Source organism: Rattus norvegicus, chromosome 7, assembly GCF_021556685.1.
Source record: "Rattus norvegicus strain SHRSP/BbbUtx chromosome 7, alternate assembly SHRSP_T2T, whole genome shotgun sequence".
Taxonomy (NCBI): Eukaryota; Metazoa; Chordata; class Mammalia; order Rodentia; family Muridae; genus Rattus; species Rattus norvegicus.
This window is the reverse complement of record NC_141540.1, coordinates 9,509,688-9,525,089: the sequence shown is the minus strand read 5'-3', so window position 1 is coordinate 9,525,089 and position 15,402 is coordinate 9,509,688. Positions and strand designations below refer to the sequence as shown.

General features: G+C 36.3%; 1 pseudogene; it reads right to left on the bottom strand.

The window, feature by feature from the left end:
* On the bottom strand, positions 1-508 carry LOC103692766 (histone H2A.Z pseudogene; annotated as a pseudogene).
* Between the last annotated feature and the right edge of the window lie 14,894 nt (positions 509-15,402).

The window sequence follows — 15,402 nt, the reverse complement described above, 5'->3', positions numbered from 1 at the left end:
TTAAGAATATTTGGAGTCCTGAGATAATAAGGAATCCAGGCATCCATAGACAGTCTTCTGTTGTCCTTTGTTCCCGATCAGCGATTTGTGGATGTGTGGGATGACACCACCAACAGCAATCGTAGCCTTGATCAGAGAGTCCAACTCTTCATCTCCGCGGATAGCAAGTTGCAAGTGACGATGGGTAATTCGCTTTCCCTTCAAGTCTTTTTATGCATTTCCTGCCAACTCAAGTACCTCTGCGGTGAGGTACTCCAGGATGGCTGCGTTGTACACAGCTGCAGTCATGCCCACACGTCCGTGGCTTGTTGTCCTAGATTTCAGGTGTCAATGAATATGGCCCACAGGGAACTGCAAGCTCGCTGGCTGGGAGCAGGAAACCGCCTTTGTCTTGGCCTTTCCGGAGTCCTTTCCAGCCTTACCGCCAGCCATCTCGGACTGTGTTGAAGCTCGGACAAGCGAGGAAGAGACGAGGCCAGGGGGATGCTCAGCGAGATCCTGGTGCCCACTCCTCTGGCGTACCGTGATTCATACTACCAAGAATTTTATTTTTAATTAAACAAAAAGAATGAATTTTAAAATTTCAACAGAGATATATGTTTATACAATATACTCATGGTCATCAAAACCCTGTGATTTAATCTATGAATTTATCACGTGGTAGAAAACAGTGAGACTGTTAAATGTACAGTTGGCCATTGGTTTCTTTGTTGTCCCAGTTCCAGCCTTCTGGTCAAATTTCAAATTCGATATCCAGTACTTCTTATCTTATTGCCAATGCAGATACCTATAGTTTCTACTTGCTTTAAACAACATCAGTCTTTGATGGAAAGAATTCAGACATAACTTATATGAACGTCTCCACTTCAGAATATCTTGTGACATTTTTATATATCACAACTTTTTATTTATTGTACCCTGACATATGATAAATCTGGCATGAAGAATGGGTTGCATTTTCTATTTTCATAGTGGCAAAAACCCATTTCTAAAAATTTTATCTTTCTACACTTAGACATGTAATATAAATGTTATCATATGTTAATAATTTAACATAGATTATTATAGTGGTTTGAATATGCTTGGCCCAGGGAATGGGACTACTAGGAGTTGTGACCTTGTTGAAATAGGTGCTTTCTTGTTGAAACAAGCATTGGATTGTTGTCACAGTCCCAATGGAAGAGATAGAGGAAGGAGTGAAGGAACTAAAAGGGATTGCAGTCCGATAAAGATGATTTATAGTATCAACTAACCCCTCAGAGCTCCCAGAAGCTAAGCCACCAACAACATAGCATTCTTAGGCTGGTCCGTGTCCCTGTCCACACATATGTAGCAGAGGACTGTCTCATCTGGCCTCAGTGGGAAAGGATGCACTTAATCCCATAGAAATTTTATGCCTCAGGGAAGGGGGAAACTATTGGGTTGAAGTGAGAGTGTGTGGGTGGGCAGAGGAGCACCTTATCAGAAGCAAAGAAGAGGGGGGAGAGGCTGAAGAACCCATGAAGGGGGGCATTTGGGTGTAAATAAATAAAATAATTAATAAAATAATATATTCAATATACCAAGATGTTTTGGTACAGGTTATCCTGAGGCACTGACATCATCACATAAGCTTTGCTTCTTTAGCCCAGCTCCATATTTTCCCTAGAAGAATATGGTTCTTTTCATTTCCATTATCATTTGTTTTCAATGACTTCATTCAAATTATTCTAGCTTAATCTCCAAATAATCTGTCTAACATTGAGTCATTGAAAAATAAAAATTAACACTGATTTTATACTTTATAAAGTGTGTGCTATGTGTTCATTAATAATTTTTGCTGTATATGATCAAGGCATTCCTTAGTACCTCAATAACTTTAAAAGAATAATATTTTCAACTTTTTCTATATTTGCCTGTATTTTATTCATTTAGAACTCATTAAAAATAATTGGAAAAATTTTACAAGCTTATTATCTCAAATGTATATCATTCATGCCATATTTTTCTTTCTATTTTATACATTTGAAGCAATGTTAAAAGCTTAAGATAAAATATATATAACATCAATGATTATTTATCTCAAGGTGTAGGAAACAACTCTACTCATAATTAAATTGAAACATGCTTATCAGCATTCAAGTATTGCTGCATCTGGGTCATGACACAAGAATTCTTTAGGGTCGATTTCTATTGAACTAGATAAAACAAAATTCCTCATGAGAGGCCACTGAGTGTTTAGAAGACATTATTAGATTTTTTTTACTACTTCCACAATTACTTTTCATAACTTTTCTACAAGAAAATATGTCTTATATTAGTGATTTCAGTAATGAGGGTATTTATTTGTGAGTATTAATACAAGTGTGAATAGAAATAAATCAAAGAAAGAGATCATTACACCTCATTTAATAAGAAATTATCAAATGATAGCAATAATTACTGTTATAGTTTATGACAAATATTTATTCAAAACCTCATACTTTGAATTCATAAAAAGGAGTTCATTAATAAAAGGACTTCTGGGGGAATTACTATCCCTGAACTCAAGCAGTATTACAGAGCAACAGTGATAAAAACTGCATGATATTGGTACAGAGACAGACAGATAGACCAGTTGAATAGAATTGAAGACCCAGAAATGAACCCACGCACCTATTGACACCTGATTTTTGACAAAAGAGCCAAAACCATCCAATGGAAAAAAGATAGCATTTTCAGCAAATGGTGAAGAATGCAGATTGATCCATGCTTATCACCCTGTACAAAGCTTAAATCCAAGTGGATCAAGGACCTCCACATCAAACCAGATACACTCAAACTACTATAAGAAGAAGTGGGGAGAAACCTCGAACACATGGGCACTGGAGAAAATTTCCTGAACAAAACACCAATGACGTATGCTCTAAGTTCAAGAATCGACAAATGGGATGTCATAAAACTGCAAAGCTTCTGTACGGCAAAGGACACTGTTGTTAGGACAAAACGGCAACCAATAGATTGGGAAAAGATCTTTACCAATCCTACAACTGATAGAGTGCTTATATCCAAAATATACAAAGAACTCAAGATGTTAGACTGCAGGGAGACAAATAACCATATTTAAAAATGGGGTTCAGAGCTAAACAAAGAATTCACAGCTGAGGAATGCCAAATGACTGAGAAACACCTAAAGAATTGTTCAACATCTTTAGTCATAAGGGAAATGCAAATCAAAACAACCCTGAGATTTCACCTCACACCAGTGAGAATGGCTAAGGTCAAAAACTCAGGTGACAGCAAATGCTGGCGAGGATGTGGAGAAAGAAGAACACTCCTCCATTGTTGGTGGCATTGCAGACTGGTATAACCATTCTGGAAATCAGTCTGGAGGTCCCTCAGAAAATTGGACATTGAACTACCTGACGACCCTGCTATACCTCTCTTGGGCATATACCCAAAAGATTCCCCAACATGTAACAAAGACACATGCTCCACTATGTTCATAGTAGCCTTATTTATAATAACCAGAAGCTGGAAAGAACCCAGATGCCCTTCAACAGAGGAATGGATACAGAAAATGTGGTACATGTACCAATGGAATATTACTCAGCTATCAAAAACAATGACTTTATGAAATTCATAGGCAAATGGATAGAACTGGAAAATACCATCCTGAGTGAGGTAACCCAATCACAGAAAAACACACATGGTATGCACTCATTGATAAGTGGATATTAGCCCAAATGGTCTAGATGCACAGAACACATGAAAGTCAAGAGGGATGACCAAAATGCAAATGCTTTACTCCTTCCTTAAAAGGGGAACAAGAATACACTTGGGAGGGAATAGGGAGGCAAAGTTTAGAACAGAGGCAGAATGAACACCCGCTTAGAGCCTGCCCCACATGTGGGCAATACATATACAGACACCTCATTAGATAAGATGGGTGAAGCAAAGAAGTGCAGGCCCACAGGAACTGGATAAGGATCTCTCCTGAGAGACACAGCCAGAATACAGCAAATACATAGGCGAATGCCATCATTAAACCACTGAACAGAGAACGGGACCCCCGTTTAAGGTATCTTAGAAAGGACTGGAAGGGTTTGAAGGGGCTCGAGACCCCTTATTAACAACAATGCCAACCAACCACAGCTTCCAGAGACTAAGCCACTACCCAAAGACTACACATGGACTGACCCTGGGCTCCAACTTCATAGGTAGCAATGAATATCCTAGTAAGAGCTCCAGTGGAAGGGGAAGCCCTTGGTCCTGCCAAGACTGAATCCCCAGTGAACTGGATCGTTGGGGGGAGGGCGGTAATGTGGGGAGGATGGGGAGCGGAATACCCATAGAAAAGAGGAGGGGGAGGGGTTAGGAAGATGTTGGCCCAGAAACCGGGAAAGGTAATAACAATTGAAATGTAAATAAGAAATACCCAAGTTAATAAAGATGGAAAAAAAGTTTTGTCTAGGAACAAGTACAGTATCTGTTCTTATCCATATCTTAATCTGTAGGAATGAAGACATAAGCAAGAGGTTAACTACAATATAGAGATCAGTAATATATCTATTATAGTGGAATATGTTTTGTCATTTTTATATTTCTTTGCTATGATCACTTTGGATCATCTCTGTAACATTTTTCTGAGTGTAGAAAAGAACGTTTAAAGTAATTTCTAAATCTCAAAGTAAACTACTGCACATTGTTTTAAAAACAGATCAGAATATATAAAATTTTCTATAGGATTTACCTCATTTAAACTACAAAGTGCTACCCTATGCCATCCTCACTTCAGTCTCTCCTACTACTTAACAAACATCATAGTGTCTGTGAATTATGTTCTTGACCATATCCACTTTATTATTTTCTTTGTAGAGCAACACATCATGTGGTAGACATTAAAGCTAATGATTGGCATTATTTATTTCATACTGTTTTATATTCTGTTGTTAATATTTAGCGTGCTTTCTCTCTCTCTCTCTCTCTCTCTCTCTCTCTCTCTCTGTGTGTGTGTGTGTGTGTGTGTGTGTGTGTGTGTTGTTAAAATGCCTTATAACAGAGATTAAATGGCAGACTAATACTGTGGATTGAACAATGTTTGAACTGTAATGAAAATGCCGAAATCAGTAGTAATAAAATAATAGTCATAGTAATCCTTCCACTTTTTTTTTCCAAAATAAGTCTTTAAATATCAAAAAGTGTGCATTTTTTCACAAGGATGCAATATATGCTTGGTATATCTGATGATACTATCAAGCATGTAATCCTAAAGTAGTCTTTTACTTAAAAACTAGTTGAAATACATTCACAATATTCCTCAGAACAAATGTTTGTCTCTTCTACACAAAGCGTGTCACATAGGAAAAGCACAGGTTGGATTGCTTCTGAGATTACTGCCAGCTTCACAAATAAAGCATATTTCTCCTTAATACCTTTTATTGTTTCATAGAAACAGATGAAGACACAATTTCCAAAAGTTGCTCTGGTAATCCTAAGATTTCTTCAAGCAAATTTAGCAGGGAAACTGCTTTTAGGAGCTTGAAGGGGAAACTTTTCAAAACACTCTGGTTAAGTTAGCACCAATGCTGCTAAAGATAACATGAAGTGATTTTTTTCTGGACGACTCAGAAGTCCTGAGAGACTGGGGTGATGAAGGGAAGAATGCAAGCAGAGGAAGAATCATAAGACACTGTGATGTCACAATATAAGGAGACAATGGGAAACCTGTACCAATCAGCTGTTATTATCTGATCTGGCTTCCCTTTGGCCAATTTTAATTTTCCTAACAAGAAGATAGACTCAGTCTATACAATGAAAGTAATGTATTCTCAAAGTCTCTGGGATTTGCTGAATCCAATCCTATAATGATTCTTTTTTGAATGGAGGACACCTAGTTTATTCATTAGTAAATCTCTCCAGACCTAAAATGAGTAATGAAAATTATAATAATATCTTTAAAAATTAGAATTATACTTCTGCATTTTATTTTGAATTTTATAATTATTATGTGAGAATCTAGTACCATAGTAGTATATAAAAACCTATCAATGTATTTCTTACCAGGTGTTCATTACCCTCAAAACTTCAAATTTATTAGTATAAAAACAGAATATTCTACCAAATATTTTATATATTAAGCTATTTTTATTTAGTCCATGTTAAAAATTCCCAAAGGAAGTAGTTATATAATCATGTCACTTTAAAAATTCTGTAACTTTCTTATTCTGCTTTTTAACTATACAGTTAGCACTGAATGTTGTTCTTGTTATAATTGTTACATGAGTTATATGCAATTCATTAATTTAATTTTTGATAGAGAAGTGGGAATTGGGTCATTACTAATTCATCTCACAGGTTATGATGCTGCAGTGCCTCTCTCTTTTTGCACACATGTGAGAACTATTGGTATAATGTAAGTAGAGGTTTTTGATAGATGTTCATTTCCCTCCCACAGATTATGTTAGTGATGGAACTACATGGTACCATGGAACAATTTTATTTATTTATTTTATCTTTATTAACTTGAGTATTTCTTATTTACATTTCGATTATTATTGCCCTTCACGGTTTCCAGATCAACATCCCCCTAACCCCTCCTCCTCCCTTTCTATATGAGCTTCCCCTCCCCATCCTTACCCATTACCACCCTCCCCACAACAATCAAGTTCACTGGGGGTTCAGTCTTGGCAGGACCAAGGGCTTCCCTTTCCACTGGTGCTCTTAATAGTCTATTCATTACTACCTATGAGGTTGAAGCCCAGGGTCAGTTCATGTATAGTCTTTGGGTAGTGGCTTAGTCCCTGGAAGCTCTGGTTGGTAGGCATTGTTGTTCATATGGGGTAAATCATGGTGTCCTAATGACTTTAGAGAAAATACTATTGTCCTAGATATTTTTTCCTTTCCAATTCTATCCCATACATATTTATCTATGAACATATAGCCAATATTGGAGATGAGCCATGCCTAATACATATTCCTCTTGAGAAATATCTTCACAGTATAAACAAAAATGTGTTGTGTAGAGGGATTTTAAACCATTCACATGGCTGCTCTGACCACAATCAAAGGCCTTCTAGGTCTGTGTGAACTGACTGATCACAGACAAACCCTTAGTGCACACCTTAGTCCCTCTGGCTATAACTGTTTAATACATAACTTTAATCCCCCCAAAAGTGATTCCTAATTCTCTGATTTGAAATAATCTATTTGGGGGGCAGGAAAGGATTTATTTCATTTCATAACGTCACATCATAGTCTATCTTTGAAGTATGTCAGGGGAGGGACCTGAGGCAGGAATTGATATAAAGGACATGGAGGTGTGCAACTTACTAGCTTGCTACTAATAAATTAGTCTTCTTTCTTTTTGTTTCATTCAATGAACCTGTTTTAATTTTCTTCTCTTATATAGGAATATATTTTTCTTTTTTATTGGGTTTTTATTTACATTTAAAATGTTATTCCCATTCCCAATTTCTCATCTATAAACCCCCTATTTTCTACCCCCTCCCCCTTCTTCTATGAGAATGTAACCCCTCCCCAACAAACCACCCATTCCTGCCTCTCCACACTGGCATTCCCCAACACTGGGAGGTCCAGCCTTGGCAGGACCAAGGACTTCTCCTGCTATTGGTGCCCAACAAGGCTGTCCTCTGCTACATAGGGAGCTAGAGTTATGGGTCTGTCCATGTGTACACTTTAGGTAATGGTTTAGTCCCTGGGAGCTCTGGTTGGTTGTTATTGTTGTTCTTATGGGATTGCAAGCACCCTCAGCTCTATCACTCCTTTCTGTAACTTGTTCAATGGAGACCCTGTTCTCAGTTCAGTGGTTTGTAGCTAGCATTCACCTCTGTACTTGTCATACTTTGGCTGGGCCTCTCAAGAGAATGATAAACCGGGCTCCTGTCAGCATGGACTTCTTGGTATCATCAATATTTTCTGGGATTGGTGACTATATATATATATATATATATATATATGGACTGGATCCACAATGGGGCAGGCACTGAATGGCCATTCCTTCAGTCTCTGCTCTAAGTTTTGTCTCTATACCTCCTCCTATGAATTCTTTTGTTCCCCTCTTAAGAAGGACTCAAGTATCCGCACATAGGCCGTCCTTCTTCTTGAGCTTCATGTGGTCTGTGAATTGTATCTTGGGTAATTAGAGATTTTGGGATAATATCCACTTATCAGTGAGTGCTACCTGTGGTTTTATAACCTGTGATTTAGTAACCTCACTCAGGATGATATTTTCTAACACCATCCATTTGCCTATGAGTTTCATAAAGTCATTGATTTTGATAGCTGAGTAGTACTCTATTATGTAGATGTACCACATTTTCTGTATCCATTCCTCTGTGGAAGGGCATCAGGATTCTTTTCAGCATCTGGCTATTATAAATAAGGCTACTATGAACATAGTGGAGTGTGTGTCCTTGCTCTATGTTGGAGCATCATTTGGGTATATGCCAAGAAGTGGTATAGCTGGGCCCTCAGGTAGTATTATATTCAATTTTCTGAGGATCCACAAGACTGATTTGCAGAGTGGTTATACAAGCTTTCAATTCCACCAAAAATGGAGGAGTGTTCCTCTTTCTCTACATCCTCACCAGCATCTGCTGTCACCTGAATTTTTGATCTTAGCCATTCTGACTAATATGAGGTGGAATATCAGGGTTGTTTTGATTTGTATTTCCCTGACAACTAAGGATGTTGAGCATTTCTTTGGGTATTTCTCAGGCATTTGATATTCCTTAGTTGAGAATTTTCTTAAGCTCTGTATCCCACTTTTAATAGGATTATTTGATTCTCTGCAGTTGAACTTCTTGAGCTCTTTGCATATTGTGGATATTAGCACTCTGTCAGATATAAGATTGGTAAAGATCTTTTCCCAATCTATTCATTGCAATTTTGTCCTAACAATAGTGTCCTTTGCCTTACAGAAGCTTTTCAATTTTATGAGGTCCCATTTGTCAATTCTTGAACTTAGAGCATAATCCACTGGTGTTACATTCGGGAAATTTTCCCCACTGTCCATGTGTTTGAGGCCCTTACCAACATTTTCTTCTATTAGATTGAGTGTACCTGGTTTTATGTGGAGGTCCCCGATCCACTTGGACTTCACCTTTGTATAGGGTGATACGACTGGATTGATTTGTTTTCTTCTACATACTAACCTCCATTTGTTGAAAATGGTTTCAGCTCCTTTGTCAAGGATCAAGTGACCATAGGTGTGTGGATTCATTTCTGATTCTCCAATTATATTCCTCTGATCTACCTTCCTGTGTCTGTACCAATACTATGCATTTTTTTCATTATTGCTCTGTAATACAGCTTGAGGTCAGAGATGGTGATCCCCCCTCCACCACCGCCAGAAGTTCTTTTTTGTTGATAATAATTTTTTTCTATCCTGTTTTGTTTTGTTTTTTTTTATTCCAAATGAATTTGTGAATTCCTCTTTGAAACTCTATTAAGAATTGAGTTGGAAATTTGATAATGACTTCACTGAATCTATCTGTAGATTGCTTTTTGCAAAATGGCCATTTTTACTGTATTAATCCTGCCAAACAATGAGCATGGGAGATCTTTCCATCTTCTGAGATCTTCTTCAATTTCTTTTTTCAGAGACTTGAAATTCTTGTCATGCAGGTCTTTCACTTGCTTGGTTTGAGTCACACCAAGGCATTTCATACTAATTGGGACTATTATGAAGGCTGTTATTTCCCTAATTTCTTTCTCAGCCTGTTTATCCTTTGTGTAGAGAAAGGCTACTGACTTGTTTGAATTAATTTTATACACAGCCACTTTGTTGAAGTTGTTTATCAGGCTTAGTAGTTCTCTGGTGGAAACTTTTGTGGTCACTTAAGTACACTATCATATCATCTGCAAACAGTGATATTTTGATTTCTTCCCTTCCAATTCGTATCCCTTTGACCTCCTTTTTTGTCTGATTGCTCTGACTAGGACTTTGAGTACTATATTGAATAATTAGGGAGAGAGTTGGCAGCCTTGTCTTGTCCCTGATTTTAGGGGGATTGATTCAAGTTTCTCTCCATTTAGTCTGATGTTGGCTACTGATTTGTTGAATATTGCTTTTACTAAGTTTAGTATGGGCCTTCAATTCCTGTTATTTCCAAGAAATTTAACATGAAGGGGTGTTGAATTTTGTCAAACTCTTTTTCAGTGTCTAGTAATGATCATGTTTTTCTTTTGTTGTTATTATTTTAGTTTGTTTATATAGCAATTACATTGATGGATTTCTATATATCGAACCATCCCTGGGAAGAAGCCTGCTTGATCATGGTGGATGATCATTTTAATGTGTTCTAAATTTGCATCCATATTTATAAGGAAAATTTGTCTGATGGCTCTTTCTTTTTGGGGGTCTATGTGTGGTTCAGGCACAAATATAATTGTGGCTTCATAGAAGGAATTGGGTAGTGTCCCTTCTTTTTCTGTTTTTTTTGGAATAGATTGGACAGTATTCGTTGGTATTAGGTCTTCTATGAAGGTCTAGTAGAATTCTCCACTAAAATCATCTGGTCTAGGGATTTTTTTTGGGGGGGGTTTGGAGACTTTTAATAACTGCTTCTATTTATTTAGAAGATATAGGATTGTTTAGATGGTTTATCTGATCCTGATTTATCTTTGGTACCTGGTATCTGTCTAGAGAGTTGTCCATTTCCTCCATGTTTTCCAGTTTTGTTGAATATAGGCTTTTGTAGTAGGATCTGATGATTTTTTTAATTTCCTCAGATTATGTCGTTATGTCTCCCTTTTCATTTTTGAATTTGTTAATTTGGCTATTCTTTCTGTGTCCTCTGGTAAGTCTGGCTACGGTCTTTCTATATTGTTGATTTTCTCAAAGAACTAGCTCACAGCTCCTGGCTTTGTTGATTCTTTGTGTAGTTCTTTTGTTTCTACTTGGTTGATTTAAGCCCAGAGTTTGATTATTTCCTGCCTTCTACTCATCTCGGGTGTATTTGCTTCTTTTTGTTCTAGAGCTTTCAGTTGTGCCATCAAGCTGCTATTGTATTGCTCTCTCCAGTTTCTTTTTAGAGGCACTCAGAACTGTGAGTTTTTCTCATAGTACTTCTTCGTTTGTGTCTCATAAGATTGGGTGTGTTGTTCCTTCATTTTTTTAAATTCTAAATAGTGTTTAATTTCTTTATTTTTTCCTTGATCATATTATCATTGAGTAAAGTATTGTTCAATTTCCATGTGTATGTGGGTCTTCTGTCATTTATCTTGTTATTGATGACCAGCCTTAGTCTATGGTAATGTGATAGAATGCAACAGATTATATCAATCTTCTTGTATATCTAAAGGCCTGTTTGTGGCTGATTTTGGAAAAGGCGCCATGAGGTGCTAAGAAGATCTTATAGCATTTAGGATTCCTTGCCCAGAGGTGTCCCCATCCACAATAGAGTGGACACTTTCACCACAATCATTAATCCAAACAATACCCCACAGAGATGCCTATAGAACAATCTAGTGGGGGGCAATTTCTTAGTTGAGGTTCTCTTTTTCCCAGATGACTAACTGTGTCATTGATATAAAACTAGCCAGAAGTGTTATTTTAATAATTCTCCACAGTATATTAACATTGAGATATTCTTTAATATAAAAAAGCTCTTGAAATACTATAGTTTAAATTAAAGGTGATGTAGAAATGTGGAAAGTTATGCATAGAAACTAATTTGGGATTAAAGAAAATCACTTCATTATTGTGTCCCATAAATCAGAAACTTTAATTTTCTCAAGACAGTAATCTCTCACATGTCTAGCAAATCTAAAGTCTACTGAAGTAGTCCTTTTTAGTAATAATGTGTTTCAGGCTGAGGTAAACCTTAGGAGAACAGGCCATATAAGTTAGTCATTTCAAGTCCATTCTAACCTGGAATGCAGGTTCTCTCAGACCCAGTCTTCAATAAGCACACCCTCAGTCTCTTTCAGCCTCTTTCTACTGTAATCATTTCACACTCTTTGCATTGAAATAACTATCCTGATTGCATTGTGAATATGATAGATATTGGCAGTACCACTGTGAAGTCCATGAGTCTGCTTAGTAAGTGACAGAGCAAAATTGGGTTGGAAAGTAGTCCTTGATGTGGGATCTGCTTTCATCTTCAAATTCAGATACTTGACTTCAACTACTATGTCATGTTTGAGATCTCACTTTATTCCTCCTTTCCACCAGAGTCAGAGATAGTATAGCTTCAACTCTCAGGAGAAAGGCTGTTTAAGAGGAGTGCAGGGAGAGTCAATCAGTTCTGTTCAGTTAATTGGGAGTCAGTGCAGTTAAGTGCAGTGCAGTGAAGCTGGGTTCATTTGTGCGGTCATGAAGTTCAATGCAGATCAGCAGAGGGAGTTGAAGCCAGAGAATAAGAAGAAGCCAGAAGATTAGAACAAACTGCCCAAGTAAGAGATCACATATAGCAATTCAGTGAGAAGCTGAGAGAAGTCAAATTGAATCAATCAGCTTGGAGAGGAATTTGAGCCAAAACAGCTGACTTGAGTCAGCCATCCAGAGTTTAAACTGAACTAGAAAGAATGAGCTTATTCCACAGTAAGCCTCCAAGACCAAATTTAAATCTGGTAAATAAAGGTTATTTTACAGTGCCTCATTAATTTTCCAGGTGCCTTTCAATCCATTCAAGTTAATAATCATTTTTAACTATCAAATTTCATAATGGTAGTTGCTTGTTTGACTTTCCTAATGCTGCACTTAGATTTGGTAAGGGTTTATCAATTTAATTGATCATTTTCAAGCAGCTTTTGTTTTCATCGAATTTTCTTATCAATTGCTTAACTATTTGCTATGGTATATATTCTTCTTTCTCTTCTACTTGACTTAAATTTAATCATTACTTTCTTTAATTTTCTAATGTATAAACCACAGATTCGATGTTAATTGTATACATTTAATTTTATGTACATCAATTTGTGTGGACACAGTGTGACTTCTGATCGTACATATATATAAATTATATTTTCCCAAATATACCCATAAAGTTATACTTCTATTGATATTCTATAAAGATTTATTTACTATGCCTTCAATTTTTGTACTCATCAAATTTTATGAAGTATAAGATATTTTCACTTTTTTCTTTTACTCTTTTTATGCATTGGCTATTAACGATTACATTGTTTCATTCTCGCATGTTTATTTCTTATTTTTTATTTGTAGAGGTTTTATTTTAGCTCATAGTCTAAGGTATTAACAAACATTTTGGGAAAATCAAGGCAGCGGAAACTTGAAGCAGAAAGTCACATTGAATCAATAACTGGGATGAATACCTAGTGTTGCAGAATTGGGATGAATACCTAGTGTTATGCTCAGCTCTGTTTTACTATTTACTGTGGTACAGGATCTCCTGCTTTGATGGGGAATTGTCTGCCCACCTCAGAGATAAGGATTGAAACTGAAAATCAAAATCAAGTATTTGTTGTGAGATTTTGGAAGACTTTAGAATATTTTCAAATAATACAGCAAATCTTTATCCATATTTACCAATTACTATTATTGTAAAATTTATTATTTCTTTCACTTTATTTGATCTTTTGTTAAACTATTGTCAGCCAAGTTAAAGAATATGTCATTTTAAAATACTTTGGGGGTTGGCTATTTAGCTCAGTGGTAGAGCGCTTGCCTAGCAAGCGCAAGGCCCTGGGTTCGGTTCCCAGCTCCGAAAAAAAAAAAAAAAAGAAAAAGGAAAAATACTTTGACATAGAGAAACTTTAAAGTTAGTTGAAAGGTGAGAATGTATGAGAAATGTTAAATGCAATATAACATGATTTTATAAATCATTATTTTGATTTTATAAAATATATAGTATGCGACCATATATTAAATAGAATTATAATGTATTGAAAGTGTTTTGTGACTGATAATTGTTTCTGTATGGTATTAGGTACATACAAATTGGTATATTTAAAGCAAATTTTAGGTCTAAACTCCAGAGGCACAGATTTGGCTTTTACAGGCACAAAGCAATAAAGACAATGCCAAAATCAAAAGAAAGAGGAGTGGTAATTACAGCAGAATAGAATGATTAAATGTGATAATGATATTTAGTTTGGAGACATGTTTAAGTTAAAGCAGAATTATATCTCTTTCCCTTTCCTCCCTCCAGTACCTCCCAAGTAACCTCCCACTCCCCTACTCAAATTGATTGCCTCTTTTTCCTTGATTATTATTGTTTATTGTATTATTATATGCATGTACATGTATGCACAAATATATAAATATTACTGTGTTTGTTTTTGTTATTCATGTACTTGAAAAGTGATATTACTGAGCCATAAACTACAGACCTAGAAGACAGAAACAAGACAGAGTAAGAAAAAGTCAAGAACAGAATTGTCTACAATCTCTTTGTATGAGTCAGTAGTTTATATCTTATAGTATGTTGCTTTTGGTTACGGGGATGATAACACAATAAATAGTTCCTGCTTTGGCCTTTGTTCTCAATCATTTTCAAGATATATAAGAACAGCTTTCTGGGATGTTCCATTTAACTTGATTTTAGAACCATAAAATAAGGGCATTGTGATATTATCCATGGCTCATAAAATCATGAAACATGGAGGTGAACCAACTACTACTACATTAGACCAACATAATTTCTAACTACATTCTAAAACTTAGCTTTTTACCCACAGATGAATGTAGCTTTTGTTCCTCGTCAAAGAAGCTTCTCTTACAGAAAACAGAGACCATTGAAGAAGCTGCAACTGCAGAGGTCAAAAGATTGTGGGAAGCCTGCCACAATGGGTACATCTAAAACATAACAAATATACCAAAACTCAGGAAGCATCATGGAAAAAGTGGTAGAAACAGTGTAAAAGCCATAGGACCAGGGTGTCTGCTGTGAGATCATGTGTTCTAGAAATGGTTGCATAAACAAAACCTGGAGAATGTCAGTATCTATGGGCATGCTAAATTGAGACTGGAAGACAAAGAACCACAGGAATTAATTTGTTTGAGATTGGGTTGTTAATTGACAGTTGGGAGAGAGTAAATTACAATTTTTTAGAGATGACTCCTCCAATTGACAATATAATAAAATACTTAACTCTAAAATGGTATTTGCACAAAGAACAAAGATGAACTCAGTTGTTGTAGTCATATAATGATGCATCTCTTTATAGGTAACAATAATAGTGAAAGAAAGAGATGTCATTAGTTTGAGAGGGGGACACAGAAAGGCTTTAAAGGAAGAAAACATAGGAGATATTAGAGGGAGGAAAGAAGTGGGCAAGTGATATAATATTTAATAAAAATAAATATTTTTTAAATTTTTTATTAGATATCTTTCTTTACTTACATTTCAAATTTTATTCCCCTTCCAGGTTTCCTGTCCGTAAGCCTCCATTCCCTCCCATCTCCCTCCCCCATACGAGTATTCCCCATATAGATCCCTCTTTCTGTCCCCCCGT